Source organism: Dermacentor albipictus, chromosome 1, assembly GCF_038994185.2.
Source record: "Dermacentor albipictus isolate Rhodes 1998 colony chromosome 1, USDA_Dalb.pri_finalv2, whole genome shotgun sequence".
NCBI lineage: Eukaryota > Metazoa > Arthropoda > Arachnida > Ixodida > Ixodidae > Dermacentor > Dermacentor albipictus.
In genome coordinates this window covers 455,553,306-455,579,318 of record NC_091821.1, presented here as the reverse complement: position 1 = coordinate 455,579,318, position 26,013 = coordinate 455,553,306, and the positions used below count along the sequence as shown (strand labels likewise).

Here is a 26,013-nt window from a genome sequence, read left to right as displayed (position 1 = left end):
ATGACCTGTGGCTTGTTTTCAAAAACATTGTTCGTGACTGCATTCAGCGTTTTGTACTAGTGATATACAAGAAGTCAGACAAAAACAATCCCTGGATTAAGCGAGAACATTTGCAATTGCAGCGCAAGCTAAAGCGATTAAAGAAAAGAATAAAAAAATCAAGCTCAGCCTTTTTAGAGGCAAAATTTCATGAAGTTTCAGAGAAAATAAAACAGTGCATTCTGGAAGATAAAGAAAAATACTACAATAAGCAACTTCTGGCTTTTATAAAAACTGCACCTGAAAAGTTTTGGCGGTCGATTGCACCAGTTTCTCGTTCTACCGATGCATTTATTATAAATGGACAACATGTAAGTGACAATGTCCAGGTTTCAGCAGCATATAATAACACCTTTAAGAAAGTTTTCACGAAAGATGATGGGCGTCTCCCACCCTTTAGCATGTTCCTTCCTTCCATGCCTGATGTTATAATTTCTGAAGAGGGTGTTTTTAATCTATTGTTAAAACTGGATATTAAGAAATCACCTGGACCAGATGATATTCCGAATGCCTTCCTTAAACAGTGTGCAAAGTGGTGTTCAAAGTATTTGTTGCGTCCTATTCACTCGATCATTGAAAGAAGGTGTTCTACCGTGTGATTGGAAAACTGCTAGAATTAAGCCTTTGCACAAAAGTGGAGAGAAGACGTGTATTGAAAATTATCGCCCTATTTCATTGACTTCAACAACGTGAAAATTATTGGAACACATCATTCATAAGCATCTAACTAATTTCCTCGACGAGTATAATGTACTGGCAGCTGTTCAACACGGTTTCAGACGAGGGTATTCCACATGCACTCAGCTGGTCGAAACAATCCATGATTTTGCGACAGCAATCAACGAAGGAAAACAAACTCATGTTATCTTTATGGACTTTCGAAAAGCTTTCGATAAGGTTTCGCACAAGAAACTACTTCATAAACTCAGTTTTATTATAAATAATAAACAGATATTAACATGGATACAATCGTACCTATCTGATCGCCGTCAGTTTGTCAAACTGCATAAAACTTGCTCCAATTGCGTTCCTGTCGATTCTGGTGTTCCCCAGGGATCCGTCCTCGGCCCCCCTACTGTTTTTATTGTTTATTATTGATATTGTTAAAAACCTGTCAGTACGTGTTAGGTTATATGCGGACGACTGCGTGCTGTATGAGAAGATAAGTTCGACTGATGATCAAATTAGGCTGAATAATGATTTTGCAAAGGTAGTTTCTTGGTGTGAGAAGGGGCAAATGTCAATTAACTTTGAAAAAACCGTATTTATGAGAATAACACTTAAAATGATCCCCCTTCTATATTACTACACTGCTAATAATAATTTTCTTCATGAAGTCACAGAATATAAATATTTAGGTCTATGGATCTCTGATAATCTTTCTTGGACCAGGCATGTCGACGATGTTTCAGCAAACGCTCTCCGAAAGCTTTTTTTCTTACGACGCTCGCTTAAGCTAGCAACCCCTGGTACACGCCTCCTTGCCTACAACACTATTATTAAACCAATCTTAGAATATGCAGTAGTTATTTGGGACCCTTTTACAAAGGTAAACATAAATAAACTTGAAAGAATCCAAAAGAAAGCAGTAAGGTTTATATATAACACTTACGGGCGAGCATCAGTCAGTGACCTCCTCAGAAAAAGTGGTTTACCCTCTACTCCTAACAGAAATCGCATATGTCGTTTAAAGTTTTTCTACCAATTAATTAATGATAATTCCAAAGTTGACACCTCCAATATTCTTATCTATTCCTCGGGGTACCAAACTAGAAATCGCCATTCTCTTTCTATAACACCATTTAATCCGCGAGTTAATTGTTTTAAACATTCCTTTTTTCCAAGGATCATCACTGATTGGAATAACCTCACCGATGATGTTGTCAGACAGACATCATTACATTCATTTCAAGAGCATTTGAATTGATTGTTAATAATTGACCTTGTCGCTGTATTCTCTTGTTGAATTTCTATGCGCAATTTTGTTCTCTTTGTGTATGTAATTCTGTATCTTAACGCGATGTTTCCCACCTGCTATGATCTTGTGTACAAGATCGCAGTATTCATAAATAAAAAAAACTTTTAGAAACAGGCACGTGCGCACTTGCAAGAGCAGGTGCTACGCAAGTTGCGCGCGTGACAATCGTCAGAAAGAGCTATAGTTAGCTAGATACTTAGCGTGCAACACTGTGAAACGTAGCTCAGGGGTTCGGTCATCAAAATGTATTGCTTCACGCGTTTCGTGGTCATATTGCTTAGCGCATTTTATTCACCTGATTCTTTGATTTACTCATGCTTCTTTGATTTATGAGTGACTGCTATACAAAAGGTATAGCATCCTAAAGTTCGGTTCCCGATACGTAATACGTTCGTGCACAGACACAGCGATTACACCTTACTCCGTGAATATGTAATTTTTGTCCTTTCTAGCTTGCGCGGGTTACTTTGTATTTTCTACGTTTCCTTAGTTATGTGGAATAATATTTCACGTTTAACTATATATTAGCATAATAGGTATTTAACTAGGTATTTGCAAAAATAATGTAAACTTTATTTATATAGCCGTCTGTTACTTCGTTATGCCCGAACACGCTAACAATAGTACGTCACATTTGCTGACCACCTGACCAGGTACACCTTTAGGTATGGGATACACGCGTTACTTGGAGTTGTCAAAATACCATCCGTCATGTGTATATACATTTTTGAATGAAGACTGCTGTTTTAGTTAATAGTGCAGTAGTACATGGCAGATTTGTCTTTTCTCCACGTTATTTCTCATGATGTCATTCCGCTTTATATTATACCCGCACTGTGGGCATGCAGACATCGAAAGCCAACAAGGCTGCGCACATATTCAAAGGCATACCGCACATCTCCTCACACTTACTTGTGTCGAAGAGTTGCGCGACTATGAAGGGCATCAATGCGGGATGTTAACAGTTTGAGGAAGGTGACAGTCGGCACATGACAAAAGTTGTTCGCATCCTCAATGCGCGAAAAAAATATCAGTGTTCTGCACTCAGCCATAGAAGAATGGAACATTAGGGTGAGTTGTCTTCCGTGTGATAGAATCCGCGTGCCAAACTTCAACCTGGACTCGCACTGCGACGACTGAGAACGAGGTATTTCACATATATGGGTGGTCGCCCGATAGTCGCCGGGTGCTGGCGTCGGCCACAGGACCGATTGGACCTCTGTTCACCACCTGCCGACGATTCTCGCCTCATTTCTGCCATCAGGCTCTATCTGAAGTCCTTCTACAACCAATTGACTTGTTGGGGAATTTGGCCACCCTGTGGACGTTGTGCATTCTTTACTTTTAACGCGGAAAACGTGGCGCTGTCCTGATATTTCTGGCGGTTTCGCCTTCCCGATGATTCCGAAATTTTTGTCGGGGTCAGCTTATATTTTTAGGGCATTTTGGAAGATGTAAGCATAGACTGCCATGTGACCATGCTTCTCAAAAAGTTATTTTATTTTCGTGACGCCTTTTGCGAACTTTTTCCTTCTTGCCGCTTATTGGGCTGCTTAATTTACTATCGATTCTAGCGCTTTTTGACCACTGCACTGCAACAGAAGTTCGCTAGCTGCAATAGTCATGAGATTAAAAGAGGTCGAAGTCAACGTTAGCACGGCCAGGATAGCCGCTCACTTATTTCTACTTCGAGTAAAACTATTCCAATAATGAACGCGATTTTTCACATCTAAATTACCAGCCTGAAAAATTGTCGTTATATGAAGGCGAGCAGCACGCTATTGTTATGCGTCATCGCGTCATTTGCGGGGTTTTATTACAGCGACCTTCAACTGGCCATCTCGGCCGCTCAGCTTTGTACCTTCAGGAGTAGCCTTACCCATGTGGGAAGGTGCCAATTGTCTAAGTAGGTACACTACAAACCTATATTGTGCAAGCCTATGCTACGCTTCACAGCTATACTGGGAAGGTGCTTGTTTATTATACTGTACTATAAACATGTTGTGCCTATTCTATTCGTTCAATATTGTCGTATTCCTGCTATAATTCTCATGTGCGCTGTAAACAGGACTCTGGGTTACCCTCAAGTAATATGATTTCACTTTTTCCCGAGGAGGAGAAGGAGAGGTGTCACATAGTGCAGCCGGACCTAGCCTTGCAAGAGTGTCCAGCAATCGCTCCACCTGAACGCCACCTATCAGCTGCGATACGGTCTGACACACTTTGCGCTCCAGTTAAACACAGATGATATCAAAAAGTTCACATGCAGGCCAATTCCTTGCACGTTGTCCCAACCAAGACTACACACACGGCTCACCATTCCCTTCACAACCCTATTCATTCAGACTTCATGGATGGATGGATGGATGGATGGATGGATGGACGGACGGACGGACGGATGGACGGATGGATGGACGGATGGACGGACGGATGGATGGATGGATGGATGGACGGATGGATGGATGGATGGATGGATGGATGGACGGACGGACGGACGGACGTATGTATGTATGTATGTATGTATGTATGTATGTATGTATGTATGTATGTATGTATGTATGTATGTATGTATGTATGTATGTATGTATGTATGTATGTATGTATGTATGTATGTATGTATGTATGTATGTTATGAGCGTCCCCTTTGGAACGGGACAGTCGGTTGCGCCTCCAAGCTCTTGCTATTATACTGTCTAATGTCGTACCAAGGTTAAAAATTATTCGGCTTGAATTGCAGCAATTGGCGCGTCATTCTGTCAGTGGCATTTAAGAATGCCATATTTACTATGGTAAATACGACGTTCTTAAAGACTTTAACAGCATAGAATGCGCGCATCCGCAATCCAGCTTGCCTATTGACGATCCCGCCTGTCTTGGAAAAAAAATTAAAGAGCCATTCGACTCCGTGAAAGTTGATGACCAGCGAAAATGTAGGACAGTATCCAGGGTAAGACAAGGGTAAATGTATTTATTTTCTTCGTGTAGTCCTATATGAAAATGGTTATGTCATTTATGTTTACTGTATGTTTCCCGCAGTTCACATGAGGAAATGTCCTTTATGTTTCCCCCATGTTGAAATTTGGCCACTGCTTTTATGTTTCCTTCATATATCCTCCCTTTATGTATCCATTATGTTAGCGTACTTTATGTTTCCTCCATGCTGAAATTTGGCCACTGCTTTTATGTTTCCTTCATGTGCCCTCCCTTTATGTATCCCTTAGGTTACCATACCTTATGTTTCCTCCATGTTGAAATTTGGCTACTGCTTTTATGTTTCCTTCGTGCCCTACCTTTATGCATCCTTTATGTGGCCGCAGTGATTTAATCCTGTATTTTACGTAGACATGCATAGATGAAGATTTCCGTGTACACATTTTATATTTTATGAACTTTTCCTGAGTTTAAAAGTTTTGCATTGGTTTTTACTGTAGCGTTACTGTTCCCTACGTTATGCAGTATACGAATTGTAACTCTACTATGGCACAGAAATCCATGCCAATTTGTTCTAAAATTACAAACTAATTAGACTTCATAGATTATTTCAGTAAAACACTTGAAGTACCACTATGCGTACCTCACTGCAGTGCTGCTGTTGTTCTAGTTATGCCTTTGTTACTAATATAAAATGTAATGTTAGGATGGAAAGATCAGGTTGGATCAGTACTAGCACTTTTAAAAGAAAGTTTTGAATATACTTTGCAAAGGTTTGTCTGAAACTACGAACAGTTTATTGGACTATCTGGATGTTACTTCAATTTGCCACGTCTGCTCACAGCAGGCCTCTGGAATGTGGCGCTTGGGTGAGAGCTCACTCCCTGAAAAACAAAACAAAAGCCAATATTTTTCACTTATTTAAAAATATTCATATAAGCAAAAACAACTTCGCCTGTATGCACACAGCTAAGAAACGTGGAGCAGTCAAAAATAGGTCATAAAACATCATGGCAACGCAGAAGCTTTTAAGCAATTGTTGTTTGAAACAGACTGAGCTGCCAGTCCACTCAGGTATTAAACTGCTCACAAATTCTTTTAAATATTATTGCAACAGCTGATAAATAGTACATGACCTTTAGGAGTATAAAACTGGCCAATAAATCTTTGTGTGCTACCTTTGCGTACCTGCCTGTACAGATGTCTCGTAGTTATATCTCAAGTGGTTACACTGGTATATGGTAAAATTCAGGCGGGAATAAAACCAGCAGCAAACATCAGACTACCTGTGAAATTATCACCAAACTTAACTATCGAGTTAATCAAACGAACAATCGTTTATGAACGATCTAAAACCTAGGCCGCGATTTTGTAGCGATCCCTTTTCCGATGCTACTCCTTTTCCTCATTGATCTGACCGACATTCCACTATGGTTATTAACTAGAACAGCCAGCCGTGGAAAGTGGGTCATAAGAGTGGCAAACATCGAGCGGAAAGCATCGCAACAACATCGCAGCCTTTATTAGGCAGTGCTATAAGCTACTGTCTTTAACAATCGCAGGAGCTGACATCCTGTTCTTCGGATGAAAATATTAATGAAAACGAGCGTCTGATTGACATGCCTCGATTACAAAGAAATTTCGCTATTGTAATGTCGATCTATATTTGCCCTACAATATAAAAGACAAGTACGCGAGCACGTCGAAGAACACAAACAATGCAGGACAAGTTCTCGCGAAGCTGGACTTCAAACAGAACACTATCGATAAAATAATCTTCACACAAGCTAATATCTATTCCAAGTGTGAAACACCGCAGTCGTGTGCCAACTCGCGATGCCCACGACACGTCGACATACATTGCACATGTAACTTCACTTGCGGAAATGCATATTCACGGAAGAATTTCTTGCCGGTAAACTACCGGGGAAACAGTAGCTTTCAGCATTTACGTAAATTTTTGGCCATCCAGTCCCTACAATCAGCGGTGGGAGCACATCACTGCCGAAAGCAAGTAGGCGGTCAGAAATAATGCATTTTGCGGAAACTCCAATGGTGAAACGGTTTGCTAAATGTGCACGGCAACATGGAGAACATACGCTCCGAAAATGCTCTGTTGTCAGTGCACAAAGCTAACTACATAAACCATAAGCTGCGAGAATGCGCGCATGCGTCAGACTTCCTTACCTTCAACATGTGGTCAGCGAACGCTCCTTCGTCTCGCAGGCACCACGCGACGACACTTTTCCCAGCGCGAACAATGTCGAATTGCCGAAGAACAACAGCACACGAAAGCACAACTTTCAACAAACTCTTCCACGCACCATAATTCGAAGCCACAGTACCAGATATTTCACGAGCGAACGCGGACAGGCGAGAACAAAGGCAGCTCGGACGGGTGCTGTAGTACACGGAAGACACTGGCTTATCACAAGAAACATAGGGCGAACTAACAGGCCTGCAGCGGCAGCTAGAGCTTCGGCCAAAGTGAAACAGCCGTACTGCTTGCTTGCTCGAGTGATCAAACAGATACGCCCATACTCCACACACAACTTTCATACTGAGCCAACTGAGAATTATAAATTATTCAGTTGTACACCCAAGCAAGCATTTATGGGATCCGCGCTGATGTACTACCCCCGCTAATGTCAACACAGCTCGTACTTTTGGTAGCAGCGCGAAAGGGACACGGACAAAAGGAACAAACACGACGCTGTTTCTTCAGAGTGTTTCTTCCTTGTTTCCGCGCTGCCTTTGCGTTGTTGCTAAAAGTGCGATGAATCCTAACGAACTCGCCCGTTTTGCCATCTTGCTACAGCAATCACTCGCAGTTTTGAAAAGAAAGGCACTTTTTGCATTGACCGCCGGTTCTGCTTTGGTGAGTGAGCGACCGTTTGTGTATAATTTCTGTGAGCAGTAGAGAAAAGGTGTCATAACAGGCCGAGGGCTGAAAAAAGAAATAGCATAGAAAAAGCAACACGTCAAAAAGTGCTTAGAGCACCACGGTTTTGAGAGAGCAATGTCTCCCAATGTTACATTTTTTTCCGGTTCAGAGTATCAGAAACGTTATAGATATTCAGTTTCACGACATTCTTTCGAACTAGGTGTTCTGAAAGTTAGCGTCAGCTCCAGTTCAGCTTTGGAGGGAGCAGTGCCATTTTCCGCTGACGGCTGCAGGCAAAGAAATCTTAACGAGCGTAATATAGAGACAATCGTAACGGACGTATTATATTTACGTGTAATGACGCTATCATGAAAGCAATATAACACCACCAACAGCTATTAAATCTTAGGTTGTATTTCATATACGCTCATAGCAAAGCGGCGGTTGCCCCGGAGGCGTCCGCCTCTTTTTCGGGTCATGTAGCGCAAGCCATCGAACACTGCGCGTCGTGCCACCGCATCTCCAGCCGCCGCGCTGCTGTTATTTGTCGTGAGAGATAATTCGCTGCCTGAGGCTTTGGTGTACGTATGTACTCTTGATGGTGCGTGGCCGTCAATACATCGGATGCGGCCAAGATAGATATGGAAGGGGAGGCAGCCCCCCCCCCCCCCCTTTTATTTTACTTGGGTACACCAATAGTGAATACATCTTTCAGGTACATGATCCATCTCTGGGATGTATTAAAAGGTAATCACTGGGAGCACTTTATGTTATCTGGATGTGCACTCGAGGGAGTACGCAGCCAGGTAAAATAGAGTGCACACACAGGTAACATCCTGCCGTAAACACAGAGGGAGTACACAGCCAGGTAACATAGAATGCACACACAGGTAACATCGTGCCGTAAACACAACGGACACATGCTACAGGAAAGATAAAGTTCATTTCCTTGAGTTCTAAGAAACGATGAGTAAACATGCCGTAAACACAAAGTATGTTTCCTCAAGTTCACATAAAGGACAAGGAAACATAAAGGTCACACAGGGCAGAAGAAGGAAACATACAGGAAACATAAAGGTCATGACCATTTTCATAGGGGGTTGTTGCAGTGATGCTAGCTTTGTGATTAGTGTGATATACAACGATTGGTTCGGTTACAAGTTAAGACAAAATCTTGCTCGAAGTTAAATACACACATGATCCTTGTTGAGTAGTTGAGTGACCCGGTTTGGTGTGGCACTTCAAACCACACTTATCTAGCACAAACTCAATGAAACACTTCTTGTCTGGTTTTGAAATGCCCACATTTGAGTCTCCAACGATGGTCACAGGGGTACTGTCATCAAGGCTAACCCATACAGTGTGCGTGGTTATGATTTTCTCGATATCGCACTAGGGTATTCCTGGAGATATATACCCAGTGAATATCACAGCTCCACCTTTAATTTGTACAGCGCGGACATCCGTTGCCGCAGTCACTGGCATCGCCCTCTTGCGAGGAAAGAGGACAACTGTACATACATTTTATAGCCATGAACATTACGAAGCTATGAGCCATTGCATTTTTGCTTGCTTCCGGATATATGAACCATTCATAATAGTTTTCGACTGCTGTTCTCTATCTTTTATGAGTGATCAGCAAGAATGCAAGCACTACTCGCCTCAATTCGTTGAGTGCTTGTAGCATCTGCCTTAGGGTGCTATGAGTCGTGGCATTTTTTGCTTGTTTATGGAGGCATAAGTGCTTACGGGGCCATGAGCTATTGATGATGATAGTTTTTGTTTACGCACACCAGAAATACACGCAACCCTAGCTACATACAGCTTGGCTCTAAAAAAAACGAGATAGTGGAACTCAATGTAAAACTCACCATCTCCTTTCCAGCAGCGCGCAAGCATCTTTCTGCGTTCGATCAGTGAAATCCGTCGAACTTTGACCGTTCTTTGAACGGTAACTTTGAACTGATCCGTCGCATAGGGGGGACAGCGCCCCATCATTCGGCGGCCACCCGAGCAAAACGGTGTGTGACAGCGGTCACTCCATCAGCTCCGCCCCCAGCCAAGAAAGGCCAGTAGAGCTCCGGGCCTTCCGGTCCCAAGGCCGCTGCCCGTGCAGGCAGGCCCGAAAAAAATTACAGGGTCTCTTAAGATCTCCCTTAACCTTTTAGGCGCCGCACTATGAATCACTAGCCAAAAAACTGAAATTGGTGTTGATAATTTGCATTGGTCTTCTAAATTACCTATGATAAAAAATACAGCCACATTCACAAAGATTTAGTAGGTTTTTTCGCATGTTCCATTTTTGGAACATTGGCATTTCCCATATGAAAAATACAAACTTTGTCTGGAACAACCTTTATTGACTGTTAAAGGGGGATTGCTTTCTCATGTTAACAGAAGAATAATTATTAGCGTCATACACGGCCTTTCAAAAGTATAAATGTTTATAACAATGCTTGCGAAAATTTATTTTTTCATCCTACTTGCTTCACAACACGTCTGTGAACACTTCACAAGCCATGGTATGCTGCAAAGCACTTCGTGTGTAGGCGCTTTTTGCACTGCTGACACTGGTTCATCGTGTTTTTCTTGCACTCAGCACACCTCCCCTGAGTTGCTGAGATGATGTAGTGGCCATCAGTTTTCCTATCCTCGCGTCTCGGATGAAACCGAGGTCCAGGCCGCACAGTGATTCTCTGCTTGAGGTGCAGCAAGGACATGACGACGTCCCGCCGAAATGCTATGTGTGTCATGGCGGCATCAGTTCCTTTGTGAAGCTCGCAATGAAGGAGCCATCCTGCGACGACAGCCATGTTCAGACCATTGCTGAAAAGGTTCCACCACCATTTTTTGCTTCGAAGTCTTGGCCGATAACTTCGGAGGAGGCGATCGAGAACATCTACTCCCCCCATGCCCTCATTGTATTTTTTTATCAAATATGGTTGAGGAATGTCTACCTTTTTGTTTGCCCGCCGTGAGAAGCGTTTTGCAGTTCCAAGAGGCTCATGGCCGAGGTGGTTTGAAGAAACTGTGACGACTGCATTGTCGTTCCACCTGCATGTGTAGACCACCCCGTCACATTTGTAGTGGAAAGAACCTCTTTCCTCTCTTCCGACGTCTTTCGAGCTCTTCAGTGGACAACCACCGGTTCTGGCATCTCGTACAGTCCCCGTCGCTCGAATCCCCTGGTTAGCCAGTTTCGTCAGGAGACCGTGCGAAGTGAAAAAGTTGTCAAAGTAGACTTCATGCTGTTCAGGGGCGGGAAGGACAGATGTCATATTGCTAACAACCCTCAGCCCGAGAGGTGCCTTCTCGTCCTTCTCGTTTCTCCCGCAATATATTTCCATTGCATAGGGGTACCCATTCGAAGAGCACATCATCCATATCTTATACCCAAATCGGATAGGTTTACCGCGAATGAACATTTTGCACGAGTGGTGGCCATAATAGGGCACCATTGACTCGTCGATGCTGAGGCTTTCGTGGAAAACTCCAAACTGGCGGAAACATTTGGAGATTTCGTCGTAAAACGGCTGAATCTTGCCCATCTTCTCGCCTTCTTTCAACTGAGTGTTGTCCACTACATGAAAAAACCTTTTTAGCTGCCGGAACCTATTGCGGGCCATCACTGTCGCGACTAAAGGCACACGAAGGTCTTCTGCGGTGCTCCAATACGAGTCCTCAGATGGAACGGAGTGATATTCACTCAACAGTAAGAGGCCGAAAAACTGACCTATATCCGCTCCAGTGACGTCCACCTCCTCCCCCTTTTGGAGTGCGTACCTTGCAGTCAGTTCAGCCAGTGAACCAAGATATTCTGGAGAAATAATTTTGCTGAACAGCATAAATGGGCTCATGTCTGCTAGCTCAGGAAATGCCTCCAGCAACAACGGAGGGTTCTCTCTGGGAAGTGCTTTGTCGAACGTAGCATGGTCACCCCATGCTGCGCTAAGGGAGTGCTTCGGGGTTTTTGTTTTTCCAGCCTTGTTTGAAGACTTGCACCCTTTTCCAGCAGTCGACTGCCTCCACGCTGGTTTCTTTCGTCGTGGCTCAGGACTCGAACATGCAGTAGGCGAATCAACGTCTTCATCGCAGCACTGCATAACTTCAACCTGCCCGCAAACGTCATCGGGAACAACTTCGGAAAAGTCATTTTCGTTCACGTGCTCCTCGTCAGTAATGTTGCCGTCTTCATCAGGCGGCAGTTGGCATATAGACGCACTTTCGCGTTCGTCATCGGGAAGGCTGAAGAATAGGTCAATTGCAGCCTCCAGTGTGAGGAAGCGTTGTGCCATGACCTACAACAAGAGTGATTGCGTTGAGAAGCATAGAACTGCAATATAAAACTAGCCGTGAAGTCGTTTTCTACTTACATTCACAAGGCTATGCGGCTATGCGCTGCAATTGAACACTGCTCCTTCCACGTGCCAAGCCAGAACGCCTTATGTCAAAACAATGCCAAGGAAAGATAGCGTTCAAGTTTGTGCCAAACGACACGTAGAGGGCGCCATCAACATGCCGAAAAAGAAGAAAAACACGGCGAAATGCATGCGCGAGTGTACGCTGCTTTTGACAACATAAAACGCCAATGTTCCAAAAATGGAACATTCGCCTAAAACTCTAAAAACTGAAAACTAGAGTGTCATTATTATTTTTTATTTTCTTGCCCAGTAATACCTAACTATATGTCGATATTTTAGTTCTACTTTGTTCGTTGGAACATTACATTTTCCTTGCGAAATAATTCAACAACCATATGGCGCTGAAGGAACGCAAAATATGCCTGTTTGTGAGCCCTTATCAGAAGCTTTTAAATAGGTTGACAATCAAAATTATTATTGCTATGTTTTCTACAAGTATCAGTGTGTATGCGAAAAGAAAAAGAAAAATGTTCGATAGATTGGGAAGAAAATAAAAAAATCAGGTTTCGTATGTTCCATTTTTGGAACATTGGCAAGTAAAAGGTTAAGAGGTGAACGGCGAAAGCCTACTCTTTCTCCTCTTAGAATTCGCCTCTTTCTCTTTGCCCCTTCTCTTTCTATTCTTTCTTTTAGCCATTACTGCTCACTACTAAGCATATTTAGTCATTTGTAACCGCTTGTGGTAATTACAACCCGCGGTTAAAGAAGTTGGTCATATCATGGTCATCAGTAGTCATTATAGGTCATTTCAGTCATTATAATTCATTAATGGTAATTACTAAGCATTTTAGTCACTTCTAATCAATTGTAGTCCTTACAATTCATCGTTAGAGATATTGCTTATTTCGGAGTCATTAGAGTCATTACAAGTCATTGGTAGTCATTATTAACTTCTATCAATCGCTATTATAACGTTATTATCCATCAATTCTGAGGAGGCGATGAATGAAACCAACCCTCCTGTGTCTCAGACACCGAAGGAAATGCGTACCCCTGTGGAGCGCGGCCAGGAAGGAATAAAATTTCCGTATCACGGTGGGTGGAAGGGCATCGTGAGCTAACTTGATTTACCTCTCGTGACACACCGCACAAACCAATTGTGATATGGCTACACCAATAAAATGATGACGTAGTAGTGACAGGGAAGAACACATCAGGCAAAACTGTGGATACCTTAACTTTTTATTGGGCAAACCGGTGCCACCATAATCAAGTTACACTCAAAGCACAACGATAGCGGTTAACACAGTTGGCGATCGTCGGAATCCGATCAGCTGATCATGTGCATCGGCTTTTCTATACCAGTCGTGGAATTTTCTGGAGTAATCGTTGGTGCCAGCGAGTCTTCCAAAAAGTACTACACAATTCGCGTCGCGCACACAATGAGATTCCACAAGGTTCGGTGAATAAATTTTTGATAAATGCAGGCGGGTCTCGCGCTGAGCAATATCGTTTAACATTTGTTAGCTGGAGAAAAATGGTCAACAGAGAAAGATAAACATGTACATATGTCAATACATTGGAACGTCAGGGGTCTATTCCACAGCCTGAATGACATAAAGGGACTGTTACTACACAAGTTTAATCCGACGGTGCTGTGTGTGTAATAGACACACCTTGATCCTGCACACAAACTTTCTGCGGCAATACGCCATTTACCGGAAAGACCGTAACGACTCTTTCACCTACTCTGGTCTACCACAATATAGTGTGCTGAGCTGTATATTATGAATTCTCAAAATAAACTCACTCCAAACTGTCATACACCGTACAAGTAGAGGAGAGAGATGAAGAGGAAAGGCAGGGAGGGTAACCAGATATTAGTCTCCGGTTTGCTACCCTACACTGGGGATGGGGGATAGGGGTTAGAAAGAGGACATAGCGGAAACCGTTAAAAAACTGGCAGTGGCTTAGCGCGGCTATGCCAGCATATACGTAGCGAAAGCTAAGCGTAGCATCGTTAGCCTTGGTTGATCTTGATTGCAAGTCCAGGTTAGTCTGGTTCTTTAGCTATGTTGCGGCGTTTAGCCAGTCGTTCGGCGCGCTGTTCGTCTGTTTCCTGGGTGATTCGTTTCCTCTTCACCTCGTTCCGATGTCGATTCCAGGCCTATTCCTGCTTATCAGAATTGACGCCGTCCATACTTCCGCTTCAACTGTGGTTGCGGCGCACGCGACCTCTCCTTTCCAAGCCTCTGACATGTTATCAGGCATGCGACGCAGCTGGCGAGGCAAGCGGAGGCGAGCGCAACGACGAGGAACGCGGGTGATGTCACGCCAAACGGCGGACGCAGAAAGGCGCGGCGCTGCGCAGTGGCGGAACACCTGTGGCTCAGTGTTACTAGTGGCGCATGCGCATTAGTGACTAGGGAGAGAGAGACAGTGAAATATCCGCGGCGAGGCGCGCGTTCTGACGTCATGTTCGCGGCCGTGACGTGAATTCGCGGCCAGTAAAGCTTTTGCTTTAAAAACAGCGAAATACGCACACACGGAGACACACATACACAGAAGGTGTTCCAGTTAAGGGCGCTCACAAAGGCCGTTAGATCGCAAAAAGTGCAATAGCGCTTGCACGGCCTTGTTCTGTGGCGTGGCGCCATTTCGATGGTGTACAATTCTTTTTTCCAATAGCAGTTGGTCGTCCAGCTGGTCAAATTCGTGGCGAGGGCATTTCCTCTGTGGACTGTACTGTGCACATGCGCACAAAATATAGTCAATCGATTCTTCGTTGCCGCAGTGGTCACAGGTTGCGGTGTTGGTCATCCCTATGCGGAACGCATAGGCTTTTGTAAGGGCAACGGCCAATCACATTCCATGCAAAATCTTGGCGTCTCCACGGCGAAGCTGTGATGGTGCTCTACGACTTAATGTGGGATCAAGGGAGTACAGTCGAGAATTTCCTAAATGTGGCTCATTCCATTGCGGCGTGGTCCTATGCCGAGCAAGCAGGCAGAGCTTCCGTGCTGCGTCAGTTCTAGAAAGTGGAATTGGTACGTGGTGCTCCTCGGTATGGGCTGAACGGGCAGCTTGATCGGCCCGTTCATTGCCGATAATCCCGCAGTGACTTGGAAGCCATTGGAAAGTTATTTTATGGCCTGCAACACTTATATGGTGTAACCTCCTAGTAATATGAAATATTAGCTGTTCGTGTGGTCCGCGTCGTAAAGGTGACAGTAGAGACTGCAGTTCCGCCTTTGATTCGCAGAATATCGTGCACTTGTGTGGCGGCTCATCACTAATGTAATGAAGTGCATTAAAGAGCACTGCGAGCTCTGGTGTCGTCGATGTTGTCGCGTGATACGTCTTAAATTTGATTGTAACTTTCGCTTGTATCACAATAGCCGCCGCGGAGCCGTTTGCCAGGACAGATCAATCAGTGTGGATATGCGTAGAGTCACGGTAGTTCTCGTACAAAAATAGTAGCGTGAGCTGTTTAAGCGCTGGTGATGATAGATCAGCTTTTTTCGTGATGCCAGGTATTGTGAGGTTCATTTTTGGCTGAGCGAGGCAACGTGGATGAATTGAAGGTCTCGCAGCCGGAGTGAAACAAGCTGGCAATGATTCATCATGTGCGGTTATCGTTTGACTGAAAGACGTGCGTGTTCTGTCCGTCCGTAGAGAGGATAAGTGGTGATGAGAAGTCCTGGCTAAATGCCTTATACGGGTCCTGAGCATTTCAATTTCAAATTCGGTCTTGACAAGGTGGTCTGCTATCGTAGCCACTGTTGAAGCACTCTGAGGCCGTTCTCAACAGATCCTGAGCGCTTTAACCAGAACACTTTGTATTGTGCGTAGATTAATTTTACCTGTGTTGGTTATTGCTGGCAAGCTGTGTGCAGAAAGCCTAGAAAAAACACCTTGTACAGTTCTAACATAGTATTTGTCGACATTCCTCACGTTTTGCCAGTGAAAAACTTGAACAAGTGGCATATGCCTCTCAACTGTTTTTTTCACGTATGATACGTGAGGGCTCCACGACAATCCCCTATCGATTAGGACACCTAGAAACTTATATGATCGAACGCGTGGTATTATTTGGCCATTTATTACTACGCTGTAGTTTGTCTTGGGTTTGTACGTAAATGCCACCAGTGGGGGAGGAGGAAGAAGAAGTGCCTCGGAAGAAGAACGCCAATAGCTGTGGTCTCTTCATTTTCCTGTGTCTCGGACGTTTTTCAACATCAGAGACTGTGCAAAGGGCACAACGTCATCCTCCAGGATGGGGGATAGGAATCCCAACCAAGCGTTTGACCCTGGTCGTCCACCACTGGCGGCATCGAAGACAAGGGACCGTACTGGCCCTTCCACTGTCGCCCTTGAATCTTCCGACAGCTCAACGGTTGAAGAAATGGACTCGGACAACGATTTCACACTTGCCATGGGTCGCCGTTTGAAGAGAAAACTCAGGAGGACATCAACAGGCAGTGAATCGTTGCCCAGGCAGGACAGCGGTAAGCAATCATTCACTATTGCTTACGTCCCTACCACAGCTACCGACGATCTGAATACCTTGAACAGGCAGAGTTTAACAGAGTACTTTGAGCGAATTGCGCCAGGCCAAGTCAGCGAGATCAGAATTAACGCACGGAGGAACATCCTTTCGGTGGACGTGAACAACAAGACAATTCTGGATACGCTAAAGGCTGCCACACTACTAGGAAACATCCCAGTGCGCTCCTTCTTGGCGTATGGAAAAGGAACCTCGACTGGCGTTATTTCTGACGTGGACAAAGAAATCGCAGACACTGACCTCCAGCGGCTTCTGAATTCCACCGCACCAATAGTGCAGATTCACCGCTTCGGTCAATCCCGGTGTGTTAAAATAGTTTTTGACTCTGAAGCATTACCTGACTACGTAAAAGTAGGATACGTAAGACACCGTGTGCGCCCTTACGTGCCAAAACTGGTGCAGTGTCGGAAGTGTTTCAAAATAGGACACGTAAGCGCAGCTTGCAAGGGCGGAGTAACATGCCAACGGTGTGGAGGGGCCCATCAAAATGATAACTGCGATGCTACTGCCCTAAAATGTCCTAACTGCGCCGGTCCACATGAAGCGACATCGAAGGACTGCCAGAAAATCAAGGACGAAATGTCAGTGCTTCGAAAGATGGTGCGGGACAACTCCACTCACAGACAGGCTGCTACATCGATACGCCGCCGCAGACGTCGATCGCGACACAGACGACAGCAAGACAAGAGTACTTCTCATACCGATGGACCATCGACCGCATGGCAAACTCCTCGCCTGCCAAGTTTTCTTCTGCGATCAAGATGCGGGCCCGACGTGCCTTCTTCGGCAGCAGCACGTGGAACACATGCGCTGCATAAAACGACGCTTCCGCCGACCGACTCTGACATTGACTGGCCGTCGCTCCCACCCAAACAAATAGGCTTAAATGCGCCGGGTGATGTGTCTGCAAGGGTGGTTGAGAACGATAAGTCGGAAAATGAAAATGTACAAAGTGTGCTGAAACAGCTGATAACTACGATGCGTTCACTTCTCTGCGGACTTCAGACGCCGGTTGCTAAGACCGCGCTACATGTTCTAGATGCTTTGGAACCGCTCCTTGCGGCTCTACAATAAGGCATCATGGCGCTCTCTTTTGAAAACCAATTACGAAGATCTGCAATAATGCAGTGGAATGCCAGAGGCCTACGAGGCCGCCTCGCAGACTTTCGGCAGTGGATGTTCAAATACCAGTTTCCCGTGGCTGTAATATGTGAACCAAACATGACATCTTTACTACGCGTATCTGGATATGTGCCTCTGTGGTCAAGAAATGATCACAATTTAAGCAAAGTGCTCACTTTTGTCCGTCGGAATGTAACGTGCCTTCGTAAAGACATTCCTGCACACGCTTCCAACGAGTACGTTTGCATAACGCTGAAGTACAAGCGGCGCACAATCTCAGTAATTGGCGGGTATATACCCCCAAGATCGAGCATAGACTGTTCATATTTGCTGTCCATACTGAAAGCTTGTCCGCGTCCGCACATAGTCATCGGTGACTTCAATGCCCACCATCCCATGTGGGGCTCTGCTTCGACGAACGCCCGCGGTAGAGACTTGGCTGACTTCATGCTTAGTCAAGGCTTGATGGTGATCAATGATGGCTCGCCAACATACCTTCGAGGCTCTTACTACAGCAGTTGTCTTGACATTGCGTTCGTTTCAAAAAGCCTGCTGTCTGCTACACGATGGTGTACTGATCTCGACACCCATGGAAGTGACCATCTACCAACATATGTTCAGTTGAAATGGTTACATCCCCCAGCTCCGCACACTGTGCGTTCTATCGATTGGCCGGCGTTTCGAGAATCTGTGACCACCGCATGTCAAGCCATCCAAGCACCATCCAATATTGAAGATGTCATCGCGGCAACTTTACGTGACACAACAAAACACCTCAGTGCACCTTCACCTAGATCATCTATTGATGACCAGTACGAGCGACTTCGCGCGATACGGCGTCGAGCAGAACGAAAATACAGAAGGACCAAATCACCATTAGACGTCACTGCATCACGCCGGGCTCAGCGTCATGTCCTGCGCCACCTTGACAAGCTTGACAAACAACGCTGGAGATCATTCTGTGGCTCTCTGGATCCGAGAAAACCTCTATCTAGAATTTGGCAAATTGTACGAAGCCTTCGCTCGCCTCCACAACAGCTTCACCCGTTCAGTGCTGTGGCCATACGGCAAGGCCGGCGTGAGGTTGACGTCGCCGATGACTTTTGCAAATTACTCGTGAGCTCCTCGAACGATATACCAACCCATTCACGATTGACTTTCCCGTCATCTAGTGATCACCGTCTGGACGCGCCTTTTACCATGCACGAGCTCGACGCTGCAATATCTTCTTCCCGCCGATCAACTTGTCCAGGACCAGACGGAATTACATACTCCGCGATTTGTCATCTTGGAGTAGAAGCTCGAGAAATTCTCCTGGCGCTCTACAACTCTACGTGGGACACAGCAACTGTGCCTAATCACTGGAAGTGCAGTCGTCTTGTGGCTTTGCTAAAACCTGGGAAATGCCCGCAGGATCTCTCACATTATCGACCAATAGCCTTGGCAAGCTGTGTCGGTAAAGTGATGGAGCGAATGGTACTGAGCAGACTGGAATGGCTACTCGAGAAAAGTGGTGGACTTCCTGATTTCATCAATGGATTCAGAAGAGGCCGATCATCCATTGACGGTGTGATCGACTTAGTATCTTCTGTTCAACAGGAAAAGAGACGCCGTCGTCTGATATGCGCAATATTTCTGGACATCAAAAATGCCTACGACAATGTCTTCCACCATTCGATTCTTCAGGCGCTTGAGGATATAGGTGTTGGTGGCCGGATGTATGCGTGGCTGCAGAGTTACCTCAGTGGCCGCACCATTTTCATGTCCACTTCGGATGGCGAGACCGATAGACATGTAGTTCGCAGGGGTGTTCCGCAGGGTGGTGTCCTTAGCCCAGTATTGTTCAATATGATACTGGTGGGCCTTGCAGACGAGCTACCTGAAACAGCGCGTATCAGTACGTACGCGGATGATATCTGTATTTGGTCATCTGGGGTCACACGTCCGCAAGTGCGTGCAAGGCTTCAACGTGCGGTTACCATAACGGCGAAGTACTTGCGCCGTAGAGGCCTGCAACTCTCAGCTACTAAGTGTGCAGTCATGGCATTTACGCGCAAATCGATGTCAAATTATCCAATCGTTGTCGACGGAACGGCGCTCCCTTTAGTCACCCACCACAGATTTCTTGGCGTGATAATAGACCGCAATCTTTCTTGGACCAAACATGTTACTGCGCTTAGGGCTAAACTGTCCAACTTCATACACGTTCTTCGTGTAATATCAGGACTGAGATGGGGGCCATCTGAGCGAAGTTTGCTCCAAGTGTACCAGGCACTTTTTGTGGGCTACATACGCTACAGCATGCCTGTGTTATCTAACATGGGGTCATCTTGTATACGCACGCTGGAGAGCCTTCAGGCTCAAGCACTACGGATATGTCTTGGCTTGCCACGCTGCACGTCAACTAAGGGCACAATAGCGGAAGCACGGGCTTGTCCTATCGACATATACAGGTCTTGTGAACCCGTGCGAACCTATCTTCGCCTGCTAACCAGACACTCACGCCATCCACTGTCAACGCTTCCAAGCATCAACCTTGACTGTGCTTTTTCTAAAGCTATTGCATGTCACGCAAGCATTGTGCCTGCAAGATTCCAGGTAACCGACATCCCCGCGACACCTCCATGGACATTGCCAAGACCACTAGTGAGGCTTCAGATACCCGGAATTAGGAAGAAATCTCACGTTTCCTCCATTGGCTTGAAGCAGCTCACCCTGTCCCATATATTTACTTTATATAGTGGGACTGTAGAAGTATATACCGATGGTTCGGTCACGCCATCTGCCACAACGGCCGCATTTGTCATCCCACAATTTGGAATTACTCAACGATTTCGATTAGACCACAAATCGACATCTACGGCAGCGGAACTTGCGGGAATACGGGAGGCTGTCCGTTTTATGAGAACGCAGACACCCCATAAATGGACAATATTGTGCGATGCCAAATCAGCGCTACAGGCGCTAAAATACTTTTTAAACAAAGGACCATACTATCTGCTCGTGCTGGAAATCGTCGAACTTTATCACAGTGCCGAGTTAAGTGGCCACGTGATCACCTTTCAATGGGTGCCTAGCCATTGTGGTGTTTTTGGTAATGAACTCGCTGACAGTGAGGCAAGATCGGCCTCCCCTTCATGTGATGAAGTACGGATTGCCTACTCGCGACCTGACACCAACTCCATGATCAAGGCACTCATGCAGGACCTTACAAAGGCTTACAGAGCCCACTCTGATAACATTCACAGACGTTTACGTATGATTGACCCAGACGGTAAATTCTGTTTGCCCCCGAAGCTTACACGGAGCAAAACATCATTGCTACACAGGATTCGGCTCGGCGTTGCTTTCACCCGTCGCTACTCACACCTCATCGGCCAATCGAACAGCCCTGATTGTGTACACTGCCAGATGCCCGAAACACTGCAACACATACTGTGCGACTGCCCAGCATATATGCTGGAGCGAAGGACGTTAGAGAGTTTCCTAGCCAGCGTCGGCAGACAACTACTGTCGGAGGAAGCTATTCTCGGTCCATGGCCTGACACTGCAATTTCAATGCGTGCCACAAAAGCATTGTTGAAGTTCCTGCAGGACACCAAGCTCGACGAGCGGCTCTAGCGAGGCAACTGTCTCATGTACATAAGCACTCACCACTTCTCTTATCATCATCATCCATCCCAATACTTTCACTCCCCTTCCCTCTTCCCCAGTACAGAGTAGCAGACTAGAGCGCACTAGCTCAGGTCGACCTCTCTGTCTTTCCTATCAATAAATTCTATTCATTCATTCATTCATTCCACCAGTGGGCATTTATCGGAGGAAATTTCCAGGCCTTGATTACGGATGTAGATAGCAGTTTCGGTGGCGGCTCTCTGAATTCTCGCTTGCAACTGTAAGTGTTTATTGGAGACGTCCATATGCATTTGTCATCCGCGCACATTGATAGCCTTACTGTGCTTGGCACGTGCTCAAGAAGAGCTGCTGCCCTGGGTGACACGGCGGTAGCTATAATGTAGAGAAGTATGGCCTTCCTCGGTGTTTACAAAAAATGATCGCATGGAAAGATAGCTCCGTATTCATTGAAACATCCCACGTGCCACCACCCACTCCTACCTCTGCGAGAGCAGAGAGGATGGCTCCATGCGGAACGTTGTCATACGCCCCTTTGACGTCGATGAACAAAGAAGCGCAGAGACGCTTACGGCATATCTCATGCTGAATGTAGGTGACGAGGTCGACGACGTTATCGATCAATGATCGACCACGTCGCAAGCCCGGCATGGCATCCGGGTGGGTGTTGTGGCACTCCAAGTACCATTCCAGGCGTCCTAGGGCCATCCTCTCCATTACTTTGACCATACAGTTTGTCAAATCAATCGGGCGGTAAATAAATGTTTTATACTATATATGTGCATGACATGCAAATGGGTTACAAATCGTCTAATCTTAGTATCTGGAGGCGCCGAGTACAGCTTAGCTGAAATAGTCTAAGTGGGCGAAAGGGAACGGTTTTAAACTAACCCATCCCCCGACCCTTCATAAACAAGTACATGCATCCTCTTCGCCAACAAATGAGGTGTACTTCCACACGACCTTATAGACCTTCATCGAGAACGACTATCTGTGAGCTCCGAACATAGATTTTTAGGTATCATTTCCGACAATAAACTAAACTTTATCTGCAGCATCTTAAAGCGAAGTGCCTCAAGACTACGAAACTCTTGAAACTCTTGTCACAAGCCCATCCTGGGGAAGCGACAGGAAATGCTTCATAAGCTTTTAAAGAAGTCTGATATGATCACGCGTTGACTACGAAGGCATAGTCTGTGGGCCTTATAGAGCTAATCTTGGAAGCAACGGGACTTAATGATAAAAGCACGCACTTACTTCACCTTTCGCTGACGTCACATCCTGATTATGTCTGGTCACTAACAATTTACCTGGGTTGACGGATCCCGCATTTGCTCAGGGTTCCATTCACTGCAAGCTACTACACCCTAAAAACAAGGGAAATTATTAGCACTGTGCGATAAAGGGGATTATGCTAGCAGGACTAGAGGCTCAGCTGAGTTTTGTACTTGGTTCTTAGTTGATTTTCTGGGCAGATCAGTCGGAGCAAACTGTCAATTGTTTAAAAACAAGATGTGTGGCCTAATTCATAAATACATACGAGCAATTTATATTACATAGCGCGTATCATGCCCTTAGTTCAGTAAAAGCTGGAAACGCCTGAGCAACAAAAAAACCATTGGCTGCAAAAATTTCAAACAACGCATGCGCTTAGGCAAGATACAACGAGAGACAAAAGCATTTCAGCGCTTTGCAGCGGAAGCTAAACAACGATTCTTTTGTACCACATTAGCAAATTAATTGTCAGTCTTAGGTTGTCACCTTCTACAGGAATCGATGGGATTAGCTCTAATGTATTAAATAACAGCAAACATTACACAAGCGTCGTCCTGTCTCGTATTTTCCAACAATCTTTGTTTTTAGGAGTGGTGCTGCAGAACTGGAAGGTGTGCAAGATAATCCCAGTTCCAAAGAAAGGTACTACTTCATCACGTAACAGCTATCGACCCATTTCATCAACGGGTGTGTTGATGAAAGAACATCTGGTGTCCTCAACGGGTGTCCTTATTATTATTGGAACACGTCGTTTATTCGCATATAACCTAGTTTGTAATCTCTGTTGCCTTCTTCCACCCACAGCGACATAGATTTCAAAAAAGTTGATCTTGTGAGACCCAGCTTGCATTACTTATTCATGACATCAGCTCAAGCACTCATCACAATATTGCCATAGGCACCCTGTTCCTGGCATTCGAGAAAGCCTTTGACACGGCGCCACACAAACGGCGATTCATTAAGCTCGCACACCTAAATCTTAACCCCTTAGTCTTCGACTAGCTGCGTGACTTCCTCACAAAGTGAAAGAGGTTTGTCTGTACTAATGGACATACCTCCTCGTTAGCATCTGTTATATCCGAAGGTCCTCAAGGCAATGTCGAACCGTTACTTTTTCTAATTTCCATCAATGACCTGCTGACTGACATCTCCTGTTCTCGCCTTTTCGCATACAATTGTGTCCTTTACTGCCTTCTCCATAGCTTCCATGGTGACATTTGCTTTCAAAACAATTTACTAAAGGCACCAAACCGGCGTAGAACTTGGCTAATATCTGCAAAGTCAGGAAAACTTCGCAAATCTCCTTCCACCGCCGGCCTTTCTACGAAGCATATAGGTACGTCGTTTTTGGATGTGAATTATCTTCAGTGTCATCCTATAAGCACCTGGGTTTCATAGTGTCTCATGACCTCAGCTGGTCAGAATATATATGGAGTATAACAAATGAAGCGAACCGTGTCCTTGGCTATGTCCGGTGCAACCTTATTTACCCCTTTTCACGCAATCCTGCTAACATACGAAACCTTTGTTCATCCGAATCTTGAATACGCATTCGCAGTTCGGGCCACACCCCAGTTTAGCCTACAAAAAGCTTTTGAGTCCATCCAATAGCTTGCTATTAGATTTGTTTTGTCTGATTATTCTCACTATTCCAGCGGCACTAAAATAAAACATGGAGCTTAGATTTAGGTGCACGTTAACGAACCCCAGGTGGTCGACATTTCTGGAGTCCTCCACTACGGTTTACCTCATAATCAGAAAGTGGTTTTGGCACCTAAAACCCCATAATGTAATCAAATCTAAAATATAGAGCTAATCTTCCCAGTCATGAGTCACGCAGAAGAATAGCGCGCCTGTCCCTCTACCACAAGTTCTTTCACTCGCCTCTTGTTCGCACGATTATCACACCTGCTTATCGCCGTTTGCTCCGCAATAGTCATTCTAAAGCTGCATACTCACCGCCTGCGCGCACTACTGCGCATCTCTACTGATTCTTCTTACGAATAGCGAACGAATCATCTGCCTACCAACGCTATGCACCGCTTCAATCCTAGCTTTGAAGTGATTCATCGACGACCTTGAACAAGGCCACCGGAACAAGTGTAACCCACCCCTCGCGTAAAACCCAGCACCAGGGGTATTTGAGATATCAATAAATAAATAAACGATTCATTACTATATGCCATGGCGATCTCTGGCCATATCTGGCCATTACACCAATAAACACTACGTGTCACCATCACAGTACCCTATTGACGCAGTAACATAGACCAAAACACTGCGTTTTTCAAATTTAGCACGGTTTTTGGGATCTCTTTAGTAACACTGAAGCACAAATGAAACTTTGGCAGAGGATATGTTGTGTGGACATTCGTGCGAAAGAAGTTTGGTGGCTTTTACATTTAAGTGTGTTTCGCATATGAATTCTAGAATTCATATGAATTCCATATGAAGACGCTGTTTCTAGGAACAAATCCCAGAAATATAATAAAATTGTCCACAAACCGTTATTATTAAAAAAATAAGACCCATCTTGAAACAACAGTGATGCAAGTTTTGTGGATACAGAGAAAAAGACGACTAAATATTTTCCCACTTTGCCTAGTGCTTCTTAAGAAAATTCAAATGGCCTTTTAACGAGCAACTTGTTTCCGCGTGATACATTACCGGAAAAGGTTTATACCAGTCATAACAATGTTATTTTCATGAATAATATGGCCAAGCGCGCCGGTTGAGACAATCGGCTAGAAAACACCAATGAGTGATTTCGGGACACGCGAGCTCGAATTCCAGCGTTCTACTGCGAACAACCGCGATTATTCATGCGTGTTTTTTTGTAATATTTTCTGCACATCGTGCTAGGCCGATAGAAGACAGCGCGAGCAGTACACGTTCTTCCGTTAATGTAGCTGTATGTTATCTTTTAGGAAACATATTGAATGTGCATTGCTATACAGAAGGCCAACTAAAAAAAAACGTTTCCGGAAGATTTTTAGAGCGATGCACCCCTGGCGAGTTCAGCCTAGTAACGACGATCTTGTCGTTTGGTTGACCGATCCTAAGGAATGTTGGTCATTCACCACGATTGTGCTGTCTTGAAATTTCAATGTAGGCCACTCCCGAGAGTATGTACCAGTGGGCATGCGCCGCTCTTCAATGAACCTCTTTGATGCCAGCCTTAATATGTTAATATGTGACACTGGGTACTTGCTTGTCAACAATG

At 45.1% G+C, this 26,013-nt stretch overlaps 2 protein-coding genes across 3 annotated transcripts in view; one reads left to right on the top strand and one right to left on the bottom strand.

Annotated features, from left to right (window-relative positions):
- The window catches only part of LOC139054783 (uncharacterized), a 164,328-nt gene that overhangs the window by 37,558 nt on the left and 100,757 nt on the right, over nucleotides 1–26,013 (top strand). The gene's annotated exons all lie outside the window — the stretch shown is intronic.
- LOC139054782 (uncharacterized) overlaps nucleotides 1–26,013 on the bottom strand; it is an 80,275-nt gene that overhangs the window by 23,147 nt on the left and 31,115 nt on the right. The window lies entirely within an intron of this gene.